Source organism: Mesoplodon bidens (genome assembly GCF_964165515.1).
Source record: "Mesoplodon bidens genome assembly, chromosome: 2".
Lineage (NCBI taxonomy): Eukaryota > Metazoa > Chordata > Mammalia > Artiodactyla > Ziphiidae > Mesoplodon > Mesoplodon bidens.
The window spans coordinates 174,910,273-174,921,261 of NC_138177.1; positions in this window are offsets into that span (position 1 = coordinate 174,910,273).

The following is a 10,989-nucleotide window of genomic DNA, read 5'->3' on the forward strand; positions in this document are numbered from 1 at the left end:
TTGGACTTGCGTTTTATTTCCCCAGATTGCTCCGAGAACACAGCCCAGCTCTCTCTCATCCAAGGGTTTTGTTTATGCTGTCCTGAGTGTGTGGTCATTATGGGTTGGTAGCCCGTGAAGGCTGAGCCAGAGAGAGAAAACCTAGCTTCCAGAGACAAGCCTGGATGTTGGGAAGTAATGGACCAATTTGAGGGACAAGCCCCTGGCATCAGCAGGGCTTTTGACCTTTGTCCCTGAGGAGACAACAGCAGAGAGTTGGGCATTTGGTCTCTAAAGCAGGTCACCTATTCCCCACTTGTGGTCACAGTTGCTAGATACTATTTCTACTGCTCACATGACACGTGGGAGAAGAAAGAACAACATAGGCTTGGCAGGTGCAGTGGCCCCTGCACTGTGGCCTGGCAGGGAGCCTCTCTGGCTGGCTGCTCTCTGGGTTATAAGCCAACCAGCCTATACATCACTCTCTTGTTAATTTTTGTTTCAACTGTGCAAGTCCATGTTGGTCTTAGTCCACAGGGGTTGCTATGACAAAATACCATAGACTGGGTGGCTTATAAACAACAGAAATTTATTTTGTCACAGTTTTAGGGACTGAGAAGTTCAAGGTCAAGGCACTGGAAAATTTGGTACCTGGTGAGTTCCTGCTTCCTCCTTCATAGATGGCCATTTTTTGCTGTATCCTGACATGGTGGAAGGGGTGAGGGATATCTCTGGGGTCTCTTTTATAAGGACAATAATCTCATTCATGAGGGCTCCTAAAGGCCCCACCTCCTAACATCATCACCTTGGGGATTAGGATTTCAACACATGAGTTTTGAGGGAACACAAACATTCAGTCCATTACAATATTCATTGTAAAAAATTAAAACAATATATATCTTAAAGTGGGCAAATGATAATTTCCATTTTTTTTGCCAGTATAAATAGTGCTGGAATAAACATACTCATACATCCATGCTTGCATATATAGAAAGAAGTCTGGATGGTTATTCTTTTAAAAACATTTATTTTTATTATTACTAAAGAAATTCATGCTTGTAGTAAAAGAAGAGTCAGAATGAAACAATGGAAAATGAGGATCACCCACACCTAATCCCCAGTCTCAATCCCCAAGATAATTAATATATGGTCTTAGAGATTTTTCTCTGCCTGCATTCAAGCATTTAAAAAAAAAAAAGAATCATCTTGTGCATAACATTCTGCAATGGCTTCTTTACTTGCTATTGCAAAATGCTTAGGTTCATTCATTCCACATTTATTGAACCCCTGCTCAGAAGTTAGGGACCCAACGATGTTCTTGTTTTCAAAGAATTTACAGTCTAGTGGATGAGACAGACATAGACAAGAAACAAACAAGAAGTAGTAATGAAAGCCGAGAAGGAGATGACAAGTGATACAAGCTAACAGGAAGGCAGTTTCTATAGTTTTAAGTCATCTTTTAGCAATTCCACTGTGTGCAATGGAATTTCTAGTTCTTCTCTGTTATAAAGGCTGCTGCAAGGAACATCTTTGTCACATAAATTTTCATGTCTGTGGGAGCAGCTCCTAGAGCTTAGGTGTCTTTAACCCCTTTTCTATCTAGGACTAGCAAGTGTTTCCAAATCCAAGGCTGAATGGCGGCTCCAGAGATGCAGGAGAGAGAGGGAAGTGGGAACCGAGCAGTGCCAGGGAGCGGGCACTACGTCTGGAGTCAGACCGAAGAACAAGCCATAACTCTGCCATTTGCCCGCCCTCTCTGAACACGCCCCCACCCCCCATTTGCAAAATGGGGACAACCTTCTAATCTCACAGTGTTATTGCAAGGACGAAATGACATTGTTTCCCTTCACGCTCTTCCTGGGACAGACATAAGCATTTCGTTCTTTCATTCACCTACTCATCCAACAACTCCAAGAGATCCATTAAAATACATCTAATAGGGGACTTCCCTGGTGGTCTAGTGCTTAAGACTACGCATTTCCACCGCAGGGGGCGCGTGTTCGATTGGAGCTAAGATGCCGCGGGGCGCGACCAAAAAGTAAAAATGAAAAAAAAAAAATTAAGTGGAGGAGATCGATTTTTAAAAAATACACCCAATATGGACAGATTTCCTAATGGATAATGAGAAAATTGCAAAGGGAGAGAGCCTTGCTACTTATTTCAGCCGCGCTGACCGCGGCTGTTTCCAGGGAAGTCCCTGGACCCTTGCTATTTAAATTGTGGTCTGGGTACCAGCTGCATTGACGTCACCTGGGAGTCATTAGAATTGCAGAATCTCTGACCTATCAACTCAGTATTTGCATATTAAGATCCCCAGAATTTCTTATGCACATTTTAGTTTGTGAAGCATTGGTTTCGAGTGGAAGATAAATAGCAGGTAGAGTTAAATATGTCTTCATCTCAATGAGGAATTGTAGAGGGAGTGACCTAAAACATTCTTCTGGGTTGAATTTGGCCTTGTTGCCTGGACCACCAGTATCATGTTATTTATTCTTTCAGGAAGAGAACTCAAAAGACCAGATCATTTCCTTCATCTGTTTCTCTAACCAGGTGTGGAAACCCAGCCCGCCTCAAGACCTTGAGCTGTCAGGGTTGGGTGGGCCCTAAAAAGTCTTCATTCCAGCTCAGTCCTCTGTTGCTGCCCTGTCCACACTGTCCCACCCCTATTTCACAGGCCAGGCCCCGAGAAGGGCGGTGATTTGCTCAAAGTCACACACCAACCAGGTGGTGGCCTCAGTCTTGGCTCCCAACCCGTCCTCACCTCTTCCCTATCACAGATTTTGGTGCACTGTTTTTTCTATGGATTCAGATCAACTTTTTTGAAAAACGATTTTTTTTTTTTTTTTTTTGCTGCGCCGTGTGGCATGCAGGATCTTAGTTCCCTGACCAAGGATCAAACAAGTGCCCCCTGCAGTGGAAGCACAGAGTATTAACCACTGGACTGCCAGAGAAGTCCCCAGAAAAATGATTTTTTTTTTTTTTTTTTGCGGTACGTGGGCCTCTCACTGTTGTGGCCTCTCCCATTGCAGAGCACAGGCTCCAGACACGCAGGCTCAGCGGCCATGGCCCATGGGCCCAGCCGCTCCATGGCATGTGGGATCTTCCCAGACCGGGGCACGAACCCATGTCCCCTGCATCGGCAGGCGGACTCTCAACCACTGCGCCACCAGGGAAGCCCTGATTTGTTTTTAAATTGGTTTTTTGTAACAGAATTATGTGCTCATTTTAAAGAATTCAAACAATGTAAGAATTGTCCCAACAATTCCATTCTTAGGTATATACCCAAGCGAAATGAAAACATATATCCACATAAAAACCTGTACATGAATGTTTATAGCAGCATTATTCATAACAGCCAAAAAAATGGAAACAACCCAAGTGCCCATGAGCTGATGAATGGATAAACAAAATGTGGTATATTCACACAATGGAATATTATTTGACAATAAAAAGGAATGAAGTATTGACACAAGCTACAACATGGATGAACCTTGAAAACGTGCTAAGTGAAAGAAGCCAGATGCAAAACACGATGTAGTGTATGATTCCACTGACAGAAATGTCCAAAATATGGGACTTCCCTGGTGGTCCAGTAGTTAAGAATCCACCTTCCAATGCAGGGGACGTGGTTTCGATCCCTGGCTGGGGAACTAAGATCTGCATGTGCCTCAACTAAGACCCAACGAAGCCAAATAAATAAATAGATATTAAAAAAAAAAAGAAAGAAATGTCCAAAATAGGCAAATCCATGGGAAGAAGATTAGTGATTGCCAGGGGCTGAGGGGATGGGGAAAGGGGGCATGGGGTTTCTTTTGGGGGTGATCAAATGTTCTGAAATTAGATAGTGGCAATGGCTGTACAATTGTGTGAATATACCAAAAACTACTGTTAAAAAAAAAACCCAACTTCAAAAGGCTGAATTTTGTGGTATGTAAATTATAGCTCAATAAAGCTGTTATTAAAAAACCACTGTAGAAAGAGGAAAGTCACCCCACCCCAGACTCCCCCAAGTAGCCACTTATTCACTCCATAAATATTCACGGAGTGTCTGTTCCCTGCAGCCTGTGGGATGAGGACACAAAGGGAAGCAAACAACTCACATCCTGCGAGCAAAGGCTGCCCCGATGTTCAGAGCCCCAGAACCAGGGCCTGCACCGCCTCGATGATTTCCACTGACTGACCTCTGCCCCTCACCTCCTCCCTTCCCTCTGGTACCCCAACCCCAGCAGTCACGGAGCCCATCCCCTGCTCACTGTTCCTCAGCTCCCCCTTCCTCCCTGTCACTTGATGCTTCCACCACCTTCCCCGCTCCTGACCCCAACGCTAGTCAAACCGAGCTCTCTGCCCACTCTGCGCCTCCCCTGGGCAGCTGGATGCGCCTGGAGCAAAACACACCACCTTGCCAGATGCCTCACTTTATTTTTTATTCTTTGGGCGGTGCCCGGCAGATTGCGGGATCTTAGTTCCCCCACCAGGGATTGAACCTGGGCCCACCGAGTCCTAACCACTGGACCACCAGGGAATTCCCCCAGCCGCCTCCACTTAAAAAAAAAAATCCGTGACCTGAGTCCCGAGTGGGCCCTCGGGGCTACCCGGATGTCACGATCCTTCACTCCCCATGACCGTGGCCCACCTTCTCTTCTCTCTGTAAAATGGGGACACTAGTATTTCTGCCTCTTGGGGCTGTTGGCTGCGTTAGCACCTGACACATAGTAGGCCCTCAGTCGGTGACAGCCACGGGGGATCATTATCTCTGGTCCTCTGTCCAGGCGCTTCCTGGTGACCTGGTCTCCGAAGAGCCCTACCCTGCAGTCGGTATTTTGTTCCACTGGCTGGGCAGCCACGGGTTCTTTGCCGGAGCGGCTCCTCCTCCGGAGAAAAAGGAGGGGTCGTGGCTCAGAGCAGAGGAAGCGTGGCTGAGCTCAGGGTGGGAGCGGGGAGAATGCACCTTCCTGCAGCCAATGTCCACGTGACGGGCTGAGCCTGAGTCAGACCAGGGGCCAAAAGGGAAACTTACCAGGGCCTCGGAAAGGGAGTGTGCAGGAGTTGGGGATGCAGATGGCCCGGCACCCCAGTCTGGACCTGCCGGGAGGGGGGCTGCCCCCAGGAATCCAGGCTGTGCCTCCTTCCAGGGAACTGAGACCAAAGCCCAAAGGAAGGAGGAAGTGCGAGTCTTGCTCCCCAGTGACTCACTTCACCCTTTGGGGCAAGTCAACTCTCACCCAGGCCGGAAGGCTGCCCTCCTTCCCCCAGGGGATCCTCTGCCCTGGGTCAGCCTATTCAAAACACCAACCCAGTTCGCCCGCCCACACCCTTCGTTCTTCTACCTCGAGATCATTGCAGATACCTGCCTGGGTCCACAAGTAAGTCTTGGAAGATAATAGAGACAGTGGGAGGGGCGGGAAAAACCCTGTTGTGGAAATCAGGACACCTGGGCATGGTGCTACCCTGCTGTGTGAGCCTGGCAGGTCTCACACCCTCTCTGGGCTCCAGTCTCCACTTCTGTGAGAATGGGCAGCTGGATTCCACGTCCTCTGGTTCCCTGGCTCTGGATTTCTACCAGGGCTTGGGGTTCCTCTATCTGGCCATTGCCCTCGGATAAAGTCCCATCCTCTCCACACAGCCCAAGGGGCCCTTGCTGACTTGGTCCTGACCTTGGCTGGACCTCATTCCCGCCCCTTGCCACGCCCCCAGCAACATGCAGCTGCCCAGCTCAGAGAGCAAAGCACCTGGGATGCTCTGGAATAGCAGCTCGCTGGCTGACCCCCACTCATCCTACAGTGGATGTCAGGTTCTCTCCAGCTTTCCTCTCCTGACCTGCCAGTTATGTGTGTCCCCCAGCAGAGGCTGTTCTGTTTTCTCTCTCGTTAAACTGAGTTCTGTGCCAAGGGCAATGATGGCATACAGAAGGGGTCAAGGAATATTTGAATGAATGAACAAAAAAATGAGTGAAGTGGAAGCTCCAGGCAAGCTGCTGTGGCCATCCCAGAGCTGTGCCCTGCCCAGGAGGTGGGGGTGGGGTGCTGATGGAGGGGTGTAGATTTTCAAGAGAGGTTCCAGCTGGGCTCAGCCAGGCCACAGCCCCAAGCTGACTGGCCCATGACTCGCAGGACCCAAACAGAGCTTTCATAACCCTCCCTGGCCTTTCTGGATCTGCCTTCTGATCAGGTCTTCAGGCTAATACCTCTCAGCTTGCTCCAGCCGGTCTCTCCCTGTAAACTTGAACTTTGCAAGAGCCCCTCTGGCTTTAAAGGACCAGCTCAAGATTCTTGGGCTGTATTGTATTTTCTTTCCCAAGGAATTCTTGCTCTGTTTACAGAAAGGAAAAAAAAAATTGCCACCCACGCTGGTTAAAGCTCACCCTGATTTTCTGAAATCTCCTCTCCACCCACCCCTCATTTGGCATCTGTCTCCTCATTGCTGGCGTGGTCCCCCACTGCACCCCAGGACTCCCAGGCCATACGGAGACCCCCTGGGTGGGGGAATGACAGCCCCAAAGCTTTGTTTACACTGCCTGCCTGGCCACAGCCATATGGGGCCACCAGGGGCTTGCTCTGATCCTGGGAACTATTGAGAACAGAAATCCACATAAATTGGGTTGGGTCCCCCACCTCTCCTTCCTTGCCCTCTCTTCCATCAGTAGATCCCCTCCCCCTTTTGCAAACGTTTCCCCTCCTCCCAGCCAAACAGATTCATTTGCAGAATGGCCTCCTCTTGTCCTCGTGTCTTCCTCAGTCATGGGCAGTGCTTCCTGGAGCTCACAGCCTTCTCCTTTGTCCAGTTACTTTTAAAATAATAAACTTTTAATTTTAGAATAATTTTTAGATTTCCAGAAATGTTACAAAGATCACAAAGAGAGTTATCTTACACATTTCACCAGTTTCCTTTTTGATAACATCTTACATAACTACGGCATATTTGTCCAAACGAGGAAAACAACAGTGGTACAAAACTATTCACTAGGGGCTTCCCTGGTGGTGCAGTGGTTAAGAATCCGCCTGCCAATGCGGAGACATGGGTTCGAGCCCTGGTCCAGGAAGATCCCACATGCTGCGGAGCAACTGAGCCCGTGCGCCACAACTACTGAGCCTGCACTCTAGCGCCCATGAGCCACAACTACTGAGCCCAAGTGCCACAACTACTGAAGCCTGTGCGCCTAGAGCCCGTGCTCTGCAACAAGAGAAGCCACAGAATGAGAAGCCCACGCACCGCAACAAAGAGTAGCCCCCGCTTGCTGCAACTAGAGAAAGCCCGTGCACAGAAACAAAGACCCAACGCAGCCAAAAATAAAAATAAATAAAATAAATAAATTTATATAAAAAAAACCCCAAAAAACTATTCACTAAACTCCATACTTTATCCAATTCACTAGTTTTTCCACCAATGTCCTTTTTCCGTTCCAGGATCCAATCCAGAGAACCACATTGCATTTACTCATACGTTATTTGTGATGAGGAAATTATAAGTATCTCTGTTTTACAGACGAAGGAAGAAGAGATCGGAGGAGTAAGTGACTTGCTAGGCAGCAAAAGCAGTGGAGGAAAGGGATTTAGAGCTGGAAGCCACTCGTGGTGCGACCTGAGCCTTAGTTTCCTTGTCTGAAGGGTGGGATTTACTTCATGGCAGGAGCAAGGACTAAAAGAGACCATGTCTATGTGAAACCATGCAACTCAGATTGGGACTTGAACCCACGTGCTGGTGTAACAGGGAAGAGCCAAATCTGACTTCATGTTGGATCTGTTTCTTTCACTTTAACCTTTGCTTCCCATTGCTTTTGCTCACTAAGAGGATACTGTCTATACAAAATGGCCTGCCTCAGGGAACCCTGCCCCTCTACCTGAATGTTAAACCAAAGTGCCTTTGTTCAGGGAAATATCCTGACCCTGTCCACCTGTGGATGGCTGCAAGAAAGAAGAAACTGGGACTTCCCTGGTGGTCCAGTGGTAAAGAATCTGCCTTCCGATGCAGGGGACGTGGGTTCGATCCCTGGTTGGGGAACTAAGATCCCACATGCCGCGGGGCAACTAAGCCCGCATGCCACAACTACTGAGCCCGCGTGCCTCAACTAGAGAGAAAAAAACACCACACGCCACAACTAGAGAGAAGCCCACGCTGCAATGAAAGATCCCAAGGGCCTCAACTAAGACCTGAGACAGCCAAATATAAAAATAAAATAAACAAATATTTGCAAGAAAGAGGGGCTTCCCTGGTGACGCAGTGGTTGAGAGTCCACCTGCCGATGCCAGGGACACGGGTTCGTGCCCCCGTCCGGGAAGATCCCACATGCCGCGGAGCGGCTGGGCCCGTGAGCCATGGCTGCTGAGCCTGCGCGTCCGGAGCCTGTGCTCCGCAACGGGAGAGGCCACAACAGTGAGAGGCCCGCGTACCGCAAAAAAGAAAAAAAAAAAGATCGTTTTCAAGAAAAGGTAAAATCATGACTCCCATACAGATTAAAAAAAAAAAAAAAGAATACGTGTTAAATATTTTGTTTAACTCAGAAGGGAGCCAGGTGGATGTTACAACCGGCAGCAGAAGGACATTCACGTTTATAAGTCAGGAATATTGAAATGAATGGGCAGATGTAGTTGAAGCTGATTTTTCCACAAGGGGATGGGGGGAACCTCTAAGGAGGGGATTTATCAGTTACTACAATTTACAGAGTTGTAAAATAGCTGAAAGACAATGAAAGGCTAGAATCCAATAACCAGGAAGATGGTGCTGCATGCAGACAGTCTGTAGTTTTCCACTGAACATTTTTTTTCAGCAGAAGGAAGGTCATGGGTAGGGCACAGTCCAAGGTCTCTATGCTGATGATCATTCACGAGATTAGTATGATTCATACACTATAAATGCAAGATCCTTTCTGAATGCATCCGGGAAAGTACATCTCACTTGCAAGAGGCCTGCAGACTAAAATCAGCAGCTCTTAAGATGAAGGGCTCAAAACATTTAAGAATTTTTTCAGATGGATTTTGGCATCTGGGTTACACGATGGGTTCTGGAACATTCTAGAATGTGGGTGTTTTTGATCTGCGTCTGTAGCACTGGCCTGTAGTTTTTACTGGACCTGGTTTGATCCTGACTCATATGCAGCCCTAGGCAGTTACACCATCTCTCTGATTCTCTGATGTGCAGCTTGTCTTTGAATCAGGATATTAACAGTAGCTACTTTGTAGACTACTATTTTTTAGGAGGAGCTATTCACCTTATGAGAACTGTATTGTAAACTGATAAAACCATTTCTTTGCAAATGTCCTGTGGCCACTAGGATTCTTCCTTATCAGCCCAGTCTTCTCTCCTCTCCCCAAACTTGATCCCCTTCAGCTCTCCTTTAATCCCTCATTTCCACCATTTGTGTCCCTAGCAGAGTAGCGAGCAGCATTTGGTTGCCCTGGAGGGGTTGGCACATGCTGGGTGTGGCCTCGGGTTAAGGGGGACTCTGGGGACAGGGTGACAAACTGGAAGGCTCAGGGTTCCCTAGCAACCTCACGGTGTCCCTTGTCCCAATTCTATGCTTACCGAGCCCAGGTTCCCAGATATAGACTTGCAGGGGTGGCAGCATGGGAACTCCCAGGGGACCCTTCTAACAGGTAGGGGTTTGGGCAGATGAGAAATTCAGTCTCTTGACATGGGTCTCCCTCCAAGACCCATGTTCCGCTTGCAGCAATTCCACAGCCACATCGCTCACTTTCTAGTTTTCCAAGTCGTTTTCTTCTCTCAGCCTCACTGCAACCATGTGCAGTGGGCAGGCAGGAATTATTCCCATTTTGCATCTGGAGAAGCTGAGGACCCCGTGAGGGGCATGAGAACGTTGGCTCCCCAGGGCTCAATGTCCGGTTCGCTAGCCCATGCTGCCCTCTAGTGGCCGTGAACAGCACCTGCCTTCAGGAAGCCCAGGTCAGCCTGCAGCATCTCACTCACTGGGTTCGCACACAGTAATGGACAGCCTTCCTAGGACCCCAGTGTGGGGCATGGCACGTCCCCACCTCGGACTCTTACGTCACTTTATCAGCTTCTCACCCTGTCTCCAAGCATTCAATTATGTATACTATTTAACTGTGGTAAAATGTACATAATATAAAATTACCACCATAACCATTTTTTAAAAAATTATTAACCTATTTATTTGGTTGCACTGGGTCTTAGTCGTGGCAGGCGGGCTCCTTAGTTGCGGCACGTGGGCTTCCCGAGTCGCGGCAGGCGGGCTCCTTCGTTGCGGCACGTGGGCTTCCTTAGTCGCGGCACGTGGGCTTCCCGAGTCGTGGCAGGCGGGCTCCTTAGTTGCGGCACGTGGGCTTCCTTAGTCGCGGCACGTGGGCTTCCTTAGTCGTGGGAGGCGGGCTCCTTAGATAACCACTCTTAAGTCTTCAGCGGCGTTAAGTACATTCACACTGTTGTGCAACCACCTTCCCCATTCATCTCCAGACCACTTTTTTTTTTTTTTCTTTTTGCGGTATGCGGGCCTCTCACTCTTGTGGCCTCTCCCGTTGCGGAGCACAGGCTCCGGATGCGCAGGCCCAGCGGCCATGGCTCACGGGCCCAGCCGCTCCGCGGCATATGGGATCCTCCCAGACCGGGGCACGAACCCGTATCCCCTGCATCGGCAGGCGGACTCTCAACCACTGCGCCACCAGGGAGGCCCTCCAGACCACTTTTCATTGTGCAAATTCACATTTTGTACTCGCTAAACAACTCCCTAACGCCCCTTCCCGTAGCCCCTAACCCACCACCCTTCTATGAATTTAACTACTCTAAGACCTCACATATGTGGAATCATACAGCGCCTTGTCTTTTCCTGACTGGCTTATTTTACGTTGCATACATCTCCCTACAAGTGTCCCCTTCTGGAGTGATTCATGAATGTGCGGCCCAGAAGACAAAGGCACCCCCCAGAATTTCATCCAGACACCACCCTTCCAAACACAACCAACCAGAAAGAGGCTGGGACATGAGGAACCACAGCACAAGATGACGATTTAATGACAAGAAAAACCACACCAAACCAAACTT